Source organism: Quercus robur, chromosome 12 (genome assembly GCF_932294415.1).
Source record: "Quercus robur chromosome 12, dhQueRobu3.1, whole genome shotgun sequence".
Lineage (NCBI taxonomy): Eukaryota > Viridiplantae > Streptophyta > Magnoliopsida > Fagales > Fagaceae > Quercus > Quercus robur.
The window spans coordinates 28,972,143-28,984,089 of record NC_065545.1 but is presented as its reverse complement, the minus strand read 5'-3'; positions in this window follow the sequence as shown (position 1 = coordinate 28,984,089).

Sequence of the window (11,947 nt, the reverse complement as noted above, 5' to 3'; positions counted from 1 at the left end):
GGACAGGCTGGAACCCCCAAAGTTGCAGGGAAATTTGGAGCACTGCTTCGGCACTCCATCAAAACCTTCCTCTTCGGAGTGCAAAGTGCACACTGTAAACTATTTACAATGGTTTGTCCGTACGAGAGAGAGAGATTAATTTTAGAGGAAGTCGAGGTCGTCCGTACTATGAAAATAAGAAGTGTACCAATCATGACTTGCCACCTCTGCTCCTGTGGGTGATATTATTTAGACACTGTCACGTGGCTAGTCCTTATGTGGTTCTTCAGCTCAGGACTTTTTCTTTTTTCTTTTTTCTTCTTTTTTTCCTTTTTCTATGGTTATTATTGCTAGTCGTGTCAGATAGAGAGGCACACGAGCATGTATATATATACACTATATATAATATCATAGTAGATTAGGTTTATGTTTTTTACAGTAGTACTGGTTTTCGGGGTGCGAAGCTTGAGTTTGAAGCTCTCGTTAGGACCACAGACAGTAGGGTTGCTCTCATAAATAATTGTGAAACAAAACATACCCACCCTTCTTTTAATAAATTTGAAAAAAACAAAAAAGAATGAAGTTTATTAATCATAATTTCTAGTTTTCTTTTAAGAGAACATAATAATTAATTATAATATGTCTATTATTAACTGTACTGTTTATATATAACTGGGGGAGTATTCAACTGTTGTGCCAAAAAATAGTGGTCTATTCACTATAAAATGTTTTTAAGCAAATTCTAAGCTTAGGTCTATACAAAGTACAAACTACCCGCCTAATTTAATTTGGTTTGACCGGATTATATGCTTAAATGGTTTAATTTAAATTTTGCTTATCTGTTCATCGGATCTAACTGGACGGATTGGTTAAGATTTAATAACAATTTTAGAGTTGATTGTTGGACTTTGCTTGATGAATCTATGAACCTTATTGGCAAATGATGGGTTTCATATCCTAGCATTGTATCATAACAATCGAGTTTCTTCTTACCTTGAGCCAGAAGGCTTATTGTGATTGGAGACGAAATAATACTATCATAGAGAGAACCACATAAGGAAAGGTCAAGAAAAGCTAGATGGACAAGATCTCGTATGATGAATTGCCTATTCTTTTATCCCCAAATATATATATATATATATATATATATATATATATATGAAAATCACTTTGCCCTGCAATGTTGATTGAAGAATGAAGACACTGCTATGATGAAGTCAAAAATTGCGGATCACTTTAGTTTTTTGGCAGTACATAGTAAATGAATAGGGAAAACAACATAGACACTTTGGTTCAATCTAGAGGCAATGACGACAAGATAAAGAGATCTAGGGGTGGGTGGTTGACATTAGTGGACCCCATCATGATAATCCAATCGGTTCATTGCTAGATTGCTCAATTGGGTCACGGTGGTTCGATCGATTCATGGGTGGCTCCTCGGTGCTCCTTCGTTTGTGTTCAAGCTCTCCTCTCTTCTCTTTCTCTCTCTTTGGTTCTGAGGCTGGAAATGAAATGTAGGAAAATAGAAGGCTGCATTTGGTTCAATGTAAATCGAATTCCGAGTGTAAAATGAATGCAAGGGAAAATAAATTCCCGTAAGGAAATTAAAATCCGGGCATTTGGGTGTGCAATGGAAAATAGTCTGGAAAACGATTTCTAATGTTTTGTAATATTCTGAAAATGCTATTTTCCTACAAATTTTTCACATTTTTTAGCCATTTTCTCAGCTTCCAAACAAATTTATAATAGAAAATTGCAAGATATAAACTTTTTAAAGAAACAAAAATCAAAATAAAACCATTAAACTTTCAAACTCGGTCAAACAGAGAGGGGGAGGAAGAAAGAGTGAGAGATTGAGGGAAAGAGAGTGGTAGATCGAGAGAGGTTGAAATTGGATCAAGGCTCCGATCTGTGTTTGGCGTTGATGACGAGCTTCAGCGGCGGCGAGAACGAGATGACAAGGCTCTGATCTATGTTTGGCGGTGACTTTTCAATCAGTAAAACTTGATTTGAAGGTATGGGTTGGTTCAAATGAGGGATGGGTCGATGGAGGTGGGTCGGTGAGGACGAGGATGAGGGATGGGTCGGTGAGGATAAGGGATGGGTCGGCGGAGGACGAGGACAAGGGATGGGTCGACGGAGTGGCTTACATGCGATGGTAGGGCCGTGTGTCGAAGGGTGGTTCTGGGCATCACCGACAAGGATGGGTTTAAACAAGGACGGCGATCTGATCGGGGAGGATGTGCTTGGGTTCTTCAAGTGGAGTGTGCTTGAGCTCTCTCTCTTCAAGTGTGTATTTTCAGGAGGCGCGATCTCGCCGGTGTTGGGGTGCGACGAGACCGGTGCGACCTGGGGTTAGGGGCGGTGGTGCGATCTGGGGTTGGGTGGTAGTGTGATCTCTTCTTTCTCTTTCTCTCTCTCTTCTATTTTCCAAGTCTGGAAATAATTTGAAAGTAAAATAAAAGTTGAAATGGTTTTACACCTAATGAGGCTTATTTTACAGTCAATGGGAAATTCAATTTCCATTTGACCCAATTTTCTGTGCTTACCAAACACATAGAGGGGTGTAAAATGATTTCCTGAAACCCTTTTCAGCCAAAACAAACGCACTTGAAGTGTATTTCATTTTACACCAAAACTTATTATATTTTACAATCAAAGGGAAAATGATTTCAGGTTGATTGGGTTTTTCAGTCCATCAAAAGACTCATAAGGCTGTAAAATATTTTCAGTCAAACCAAACATAGCCTAAATCAACCAGTTGCTTTTATGGGGTTATTGGAAATGACGTTTATGTTCAATTTATTGGAATGCATGTATGAAACTCTAATTTTTTTTCAAATAATTTATAGTTAATCTTTATTTGGTGATACATCTGTGAGAAAACATGTCAAGGATTTTGTCTTATTTAATTCTTTCTTTTATTCCTTTTTTATTAAATACTTTGAAATGATCAATGATATTGTAGTTTAGTGATAATTTACTCTACTTTATTATAGAATTTAGGTTATTTTATCGTTTCAATGAATTCAAGAGAAAAAAAATCTTGAAAAGGAAGGATAAATGAAGGTCTATTAAAATTTATGTTCCTTTGAATACATCAAGTCAATGGTTTTTTTTCTTCTTTGTACACATAATTAGATGCATGATTAAATATTTAATCATGCATCTATTTTTATTTTTATTTTTTTTTTATGGATAATCATGCATCTATTAGTTATCAACAAGAGATTTTATTAATTGAACTAACTAAAATTTACTATCCATGTCAGTTCAACTACACAATAATTATACATTTGTATTTTTTTTTCAAAATCAAGGATCTCTGTTACCTTAAAGACACTTAGAAAATAATAAATTTACATCTATAATATATATAATAACAATCTTTTGACTTTTTGTCGAATTATTCTAATGTTTCCGTATAACTACCTTTTTTCCTTAAAAAAAGAAAAATATTACCACATCAACTTTTGAAAGTTCATGTTTTATCACATTATCATTAATATAATATATTTCTTAATTTTATTTTTAGAGTTATAAAAGTGCTAAAATATATAGTTTAAACTATAATTGGAACTCATTGTCTTTTTGGATCAAACAATCCAACACCAAACGAATTTTGATTAATTATGTTTGATCTTCTTTAAACAAATTATAATTAAATTAAGTAAGTTCTTTTGTATAACCAAATGATTTTTTATTTATTAATACTCATGAATATTTACATATATAAACATTATATGTTGAACTTTTCCATGCAGTGCATGGGTTAGCAACTCATATTTGGTTTTTAGAACTCAAATAGAAAGCTAAACAAATTGTGATTAAATTATGGTTGATATTTTATAAACAAATTCTAATTAAATTGGGTAAGTTATTTTTTTAATCTCTAATTTGAATTTTTATTTTTTTAATAATTAATAATTATATATATATGACATGTAAATATCTCTTGTTAAATTTCCTATGCAATGCAAAGGGTAGCAACTAGTTAGTATTATATATTCAAACACTTATTATGAAATATTTATTATGATCTTAAAACACTTATTATGAAAGGTCCAGTTCTCACAATGGATACGGATAACCAGCATCAAAAGTTAAAACCATCTTCATCATTTGGGTTTGAACATCATTGACAATTGCCCACCTAACCAAATGTAAGAGAGGTGCAGTGTCATTAAACAAGGGTGGTTAATTTTTGTCTTTGTTAAAGTTTCTTTATTGGGAAAAACAACCAAAAATGAAAAAAAGAAAAAAAAAGATTTATAAAGATTTGATTTCAATTGATGGAGAAGCACCACCAGCTGCCCGACATGCACAGTAGGGCCGAGAGTACACTGGCTCGTGAGTTGTGAGTTGTGACCCAATTTCAGAGACCAGACAGTGGTCCCTCATACTTTTTTTCTCACACCTACTTAGCCCAAAATGCTACTTTACCATGGGACCCCATGGGCTCAATGCACCCCTCAGATCCTGTGATCTGATTCGAGCTATCTGGGCTCTACAGACTAAGCTAAAGGCAAAAGGTATAAAGTAACAGTGTTCCTAATAGTAAAGTCGAGAAAAAAAGTTGCATTATGATTAGTTTTACTTTTTTCTGCAATCAAAATCGACCAGTCTTTACTTTGGCAAATCCAATAGATTGGTTCTAGTTCTACCCAAGAGAGTGTATAGGACCAGATGATGTGAAATTTGAGCCCTGATTAGGGCCTTTCAGCTTAAATGTATATGGCCCAAATTACCAAATGTCCACTTCTATGCAAAAAAGAGTTGAACAATCCCAAAGCACCTGAAGATTGTTTGCTTTTGTTACAAAAGTTACCTTTAAACCCGGCCCATGGAACAAGTTTGTTCCTCATTGCACCTCACTATTTCTGGAATTTTTGAGTGCCCAAAACTGTTTACCACTAATGGTGGCTCAAGGAAATTTTTTAGGGAATAATCAAAAAGTTTGAATTATACAAAATATAATAAAAGAGATCTTGAATATATCAACATTGCAAAAAAAAAAAAATGCAATTAAATGAAGTTTTACAATTACTTTTTCTGATGATTCATATTTTAAAATTGTTGCATGATAGTTTCATTATCAATACTACCAACTACATCATTTTTAATGTGCACAACCAAACAATCATTCATCTACTTATCTTCCATTCATTTTGCAATTCATTCTTTATATATTTCATTGCCAAAAAACTTATTTCCAGTATAGCAGTCACGATAGGAATACTTTAATTTATTATTAAATAGTTTTAGTCTTTACTCTTTATAATTCTTTTATTTAACCATTCAACTATAGTAGTCGCGATAAGAATGCTCTAATTTATTATTAATTAGTTTTCATTTTTAGTCTTTACAACTCTCTTATTGAATTTTGTAATATATTAAGAAGTTTTTTTTTTTTTGGTTCATAGTATTACTCAATTAAGAATTTTTGTTGTTGGGTTTTTTCCTTTTACTTAAAAATGTTGAGATAAAAGTTGGTGTTGAATAAGTTTGTTGTTGGGCTTCTTTTAGGATTGTTAGGACATATATGATTTAATGTTAGGAACATACGTTACTATTTTATGTAATTAGCTAACCCTTTGACAAAACACACTTTACTTGTAATTTGGTAGATTTAGGATGTGTTTAATATTTTAAGGAACAAGTTTCAAGTTCAAGTGTTAAAATCATGCAAGTCTGTTCAAGAAACAAGTAAGAAAGTGCTAGATTTTAAAACTTGACAGCTAGCATCTATCGAGGTTTAAGAGCTGTTTCAGCCCATGGCTCGACAGCTAGCTCGATAGATGGCTATCTATCGAGGTTTATGAAACTTAGTTTTTTAGAGCTGTTTTTCATCCAATCCATGAGTATGTGTTTATGCTTTCTTTTCTCACAACCCTAAACATATATAAGGATTATTTTGAGGGCCGTAAAAGGTTACACAAGTTGCACAAGTGTGAGGCAAAGTCGTGTTCATGCAAATTATGACAGAAGACAGAATTTGCCCTAGTTCATCTTTTTCTTGAAGAAGCTGCTGTGTTTGTACACCATAGAGTTTTGTGACCAAGGAGATTTGTGATCTTCATCATGTGATGAACTAAAGAATTTTGCAGACAACATCCTTCTCAAGTTGGTGATCAAGTTGCGTATGAGATTCGTGCATCTATTGGTTAGTCACATACTATGAGCCATTGAAAATGAGAGATTTGGTATGATTCTTTATACTTGTAATACCAATATTATTAGTGGATTCTCATTTACAACCTTGAAAATGAGTTCTAAGACATTTTTAGGTTATATTAACTTGCATGAAAAATCATTAGATTTCAATTAACTATCTATTTTTAGAATAATTAATTAAATATTCAAAAACAACCATTATCGTTTAGAATTATCTCATACAATCCTATACACTCTTGTCTTTAAAGTTTAAACTTAAACCAATGGGATATTGACACAAAGTTGATTAAAATTAACTATTTTTTAGAATTGATTATAATTAATCATTCTCAATCACATGTATTTAACCATAATTCCAAGAATGTCTCTGGTCTATGAAAACTTGATGTGGTTTGATTTTTTAATCTAGTAATTCGGTATTTGTACTAAAAGTGTCATTTTGATTGTTAGGGGTGTTGAAAATGTTTGAAATTAAGTTTTTGCTCATCTAACAGTTCAAATGATGAAGTTAATTTTACATGATCTTGTCAAAATTACTATTTTACCTTTAAAAAATATGAATCAATACCTAATTGCAAAATGAGGTGGCCTCAGCACATGCACCAATCTTTTAAGGGAAGCAACATTTTAAGTGTGTGGATTTGGCAACCATTTGTCTGGCTAAACCTTCTGCCGTTGCCCATTTTCTTACTTTACCCAAAGTAGTTTTGCTTTTCCACACACCTATACTATACAATGCAAGGGAATGGGCCACAATGTACAGGAGCTCTCTTACAAGTCTTGTGTTTCATAAACAGCAGAATTATATATATGAAGCTCTCACTTTTCCCTTTTCCTTTCTAACCTGGTTTTTTTTTTTTTTTTTTTGAGAAACTCCTTTCTAACCTGGTTTGTAGTGCTATTTGATTCCTAGCAAGTTAGAGAGCCAATCGGCCTAATGCCTTTTCTTTCTTTTGGGGTAAAAGAGGCTTTTCATTCAAAACTAAGAAGACAGAACAGAAGCAGAAATTACAGAACTATTATATCAGTTTTGCAAAGTGTGATCGAACTTTGTCGTTGGATTTTAGTTGTGTCATTTATTTTTAAAATATATTCAGTTTTGGGTGTTTCACAAAAAGTACTTTCTTTATTAAAACGAATATCTCTACATTCACTAAGTGGGGCACTACTTACGATTCAAATTTTATTCACGAAATATGTAGCCAGTACACTATCAACAAATAGAAATATATGTAGCCCAAAGTGGCAATCGTATTTGCGAGTCAAAAAAGTATTAACAAGCTCATATCTACTATTATATAAGTGCTCAATGGAAAATGTACTTATGCCTTTGATTGTTTTGGCGACAGAGTTTTCTAGAAAATGAGTCATTTTTCAAAAGGTATTTTTTATAAAATTATCTCATTTTCTAATGGTAGCAACTTTAAATGAGTTAAAAAACAATTTTATAATTTCCTTTATTTATCTTGTTGTGAAATAGAGTTGTTTTCCAAAAATATTTAGTAGAAAACAATCTCTAAAAATAAGTCATCTTAAATTCCATAGTTTATGGGTAGTTTTAAATTGAACTTCTCATTATTAAAAGTTTCAAACTATAAATTACGCGCTTTTAAAAACATTTTAATTTATATATATACCCATCTATAATGACACTATTAACTAAAAAATGATAAAAAAGAAAAAAGGAAAATGATAACGCATAATTATTTCAACACTGTGTTTATCATATTTGAACATTCTAAAAAAAAAAAAAAAAATCACTCCAAGCCATATAGTGTCATTTTGTTAATTTTGTCAGATCGGTGTCATTTAAGACCTTTGGTCCTTACCAAGACCCAATGAAAAAAGAATGGGATCGCTTCTTCTAGATTTTCTATTAATGACATCATGCATATTGAGTTTTGGTTTGAATTGAAATGCTTTTTAAAGTATGTATTTTAATTTGAAGCTTATGAGAGTGTGAGGTTTAATTTGAAACCCTAAATTATTGGGTTTAAAATGTAATTAAACTATTAAAAAATGTCTCATAAAAAAAGTATTACATGATACTATAGTATGCATGTTTAGGGTCCCTAAGCTTTCTAAAATTCATATTTTACCTTTAGATTTTAATTTAATTTTGCATTGAATATATAGGTGTGCAAATATTCATTCATTGTTTGTAGAGCTATCTAATGCTCAATTTGTTTCGACTGAAAATGTATATGGAAAATGATTCCCTTTTTAAGAAAACATTTATGGGAAACTAATTTTTTGGATAAAATATTATTTTAATTCCTAAATTTTACTAAAAATTTGCTTTTTTCCCTAAATTTTTAAAAAAATTATTTTTTCATCCCTAAACTTTGAAAATAGTTTTTTTTTTTTTTCCAATTGTTTAGAGACAAAAATAGGGAAGAAAAAAGAATTTTCTTTTGGTTTCAAACTTGGAAATGAGTTCAAAGACATTTTTCTATTATTTAATAAGTAATAGTACAGCCACAAACTATTTAATAATATTTTTATAAACTGTTATAGTGGGGTAATTTGTAAATTTTTTTGTAAAAAATTTGTGTCTTTAACACTACTCTTATTTAATTCACATGAAAAATTATTAATATTTTTTTTTTGTAATTCTAAATAATTATATGAACAAATTTTTTTCCTTTTTTATTTTAGAGTAATATGAAAAAAAATTTCATTCACGAAAATATATCCCAAATAAGAGAAATATTTTATGTTCTTTCGGCCATTTGGGAGCCCTGAATAGGAAAATATGCTCCAGATTTGGAACCTACACAAAAAGACTACGCTCCGTTTGTTTCGATGAAAAATTTTGTGTAAAGATAGTTTTCCGTGTTTTTCAGTGTTTTGTAGCATAAAAAAATATAAGTCAAAGGAAAACTATTTTTGGTCAACATAAAAAGTATGACTTATTTTTAGAGATTTTTTTCCACTATTTTTTTTTGGAAAACAACTCTATCTCACAGCAAACTAAATAAGGAAAGTTAGGAGGTTGTGTTTCAACTCATTTAAAATTACTACCAAATATTGAAAAATGAAATAGTTTTATTGAAAATAATTCTTGGAAAATGACTCATTTTCTAGAAAACATCATTGTTGAAACAAACAGAGCGTAAGTGGAAAAGTGGTTGCTTTGAAAAAAAAAATAGTCTATATATACAAAAAAAATTGACACTTACTAATATAGTAGATTGTAAATAATAGGTAAAAAAGTAATGTTGGTGGTATGCCTAAATTAGAACCTATATAAGTTTGTCAACTCAATTATTGTAAAAAATATTGTCAATTTTTTATATATGCAGTAGTATTGTTAGAGGAAAATATGTCATACAAAAAAGTGCTGAAGAGAGAGAGAGAGAGATTATCACTAGGGAGTGTTTTTTTTTTTTTTTTTTTTAGTATTATTATTATTATTAATATTGGTGGTGTTACCTTTATTTATGGTAGTTTCATTGTGTGTGTAACAATCCTTTTTAGACCAATCCTAAAAACATGTTTCGTTGACATAAAAAAAGTTTTATGTTTCATATAAAAAAAAAGTTTCAGGTTGACTTGCCTTTTTCGCCATGCCAAGCACTATAAAATGCAAAAAAGAAAAAAAAAAGTTTTCCATAATACTTTTTTCCTCGTAAACAAACTAAGTGTTGAATTTGGTTATTTTTCATTATTATTGTTGTCCATGCTTTACCCTTAATCTTGAGTTTCTAAATCTATACGGGGAAGTAAGGCTAAATCGTAAATGCATGAACAAGTGAAATATAATGAATGCCCAGAGTTTCTTGGTTCAGGAAATTTTCATTTTTTTTTTTGATAATTCATTAAGCAGGGTGATTTAAATTATAGACATGTTAATAAAAAAACAACATATGTTGTCAATTAAGTTATAAGACTTTTACCACAACTTTACATACATGAATTAGTTAGGTAATATTAAAAGTTGTAAATACACATTTAAAAAATAAAAAGCAAGTGTAATACACATATCTAACTTCCAATTGATTCTCAAAAACAATACCAATTTTGTAGCCTTAAGCTACAACCAATTTTGTAGCTAAACTTTGTCCTACAAGAACTACAAAAAATCCAATTAAAACAAGACCTTGCAAAAATTTATCACACATTAGCAATACTTATATATAAGAAAAATACCATTAGTGGGTTCGTTAACTCAAATATTAAAATCTTTTGCATTCAATAAGTAACTTAGATTTAAATCCTGCTTACACTAAAAATATTAATGTATAAGCATGATGGTAAAAACAATAATCATAGGGGGAATATTATATAGGTTTATTGTATCTGCAAAACAAAAAATAAATATTATATGTGGGTTCTAGTTAGCTTAACCAGTAAAGTGTCTTGTCATCAATAGATTTGAGTTTCAAACTTTGCTTACACTACTATTTTGGTATATATTACAAAATAAAACGTAAATTACACTTGACCACCCTAAACTATGCATCAAATTATACTTTGTACTATAAACTATCCAAACGCTCACTTTGCACCCTAAATTATCACACTTATCATACTTTGTAGCCCAATGTTACTTTTGTTATTATATTTAACGAAATCCTACTACACCTGACAATCACATGAATTTTGCTTAGGTAGAACAAACTAAAAAGACTGAAACACCTTTATTCAAAATCAATTAAAACAAAAGCCCTTTTTTTTTTCTACATCTCTCTCCCTGTCTCATGTGCATGCTAGCCTTTCCCAAATTCAAATTCTTGTAAACCCTAAATCCTTAATTTGGAAATTGCTTTTGCTCCACCACCGCTCCACCATCTCTCTGTCGTCCCTCCACCAACGCGACACCACCCCTCCACCATCCCAAATCAGAACCTCACATAGTCTCTCACACTTATCACATATTTGAAACAAAGTTCAAACTTCAAATGCACAAATCTAACTATATATACCTACCAAGACAAACACTAGCTCATGATCATCTAACAAAAAATACCCACCTTTCCTTTCCTTACATGTTCTAAAATCGGTCTTCTTTTGGCTTAATTGCTCAAATGAACATCTAGGTTCTTTCTAAATTGTTGAAAAGTCAGTCTTTTTCCTGGTGGGCTTTTACATGTGGGTTTTTCTTGGGAAACGATTATCAGGAATTAGAGATTTTTTTAGTAAGAAACAATAGTTTATTTGTTGAGATAAAGATATATGGTAACCAGGTCGTTGTACTTGTTCAACTTCTGGGATTTCCTTTTGGCTGAATTTCACCTTCAGTCTTTTTAGTTTGTTTCACCTAAACAAAATGTACGTGCTTGTTTTATACATAGTTTAGGGTGGTAAAATGTAATTTTCTCCAAAATAAATATACCTAAATCTTCATCACATGATATTATACCATATCAAACAAAATTAATAAATAAATATTCTTAATATCATCATTACATAACATGTCATAAATTTGATTATGTATGAATGAAAATGAAAAACATATTTTTAATAATTAAAGAGTATCATCGAGAGCGGACATCATAGGATGAAACTCTCTAAAAAAAAATTAAACAAAATATCATATATATATATATATATATATAAGTAAAGTGAAAAAATAAAATGCTTTCTCAATGAAAAATATTAATAAAATTTGATATGGGAGTAAAATAATGTAAAAAAAAAAAAATTATTTACAAAACAAAACAATAATTTGTCTTACGTATAAGTCGAAAACCAAATAGGCCGGAATTTAGTGGAATGGATTGAAATTGGCAAAATAGACTTGAACAGAGGAGTAGATGGAGTAAAAGAGTGATTCAAACCGGTTCAGTAA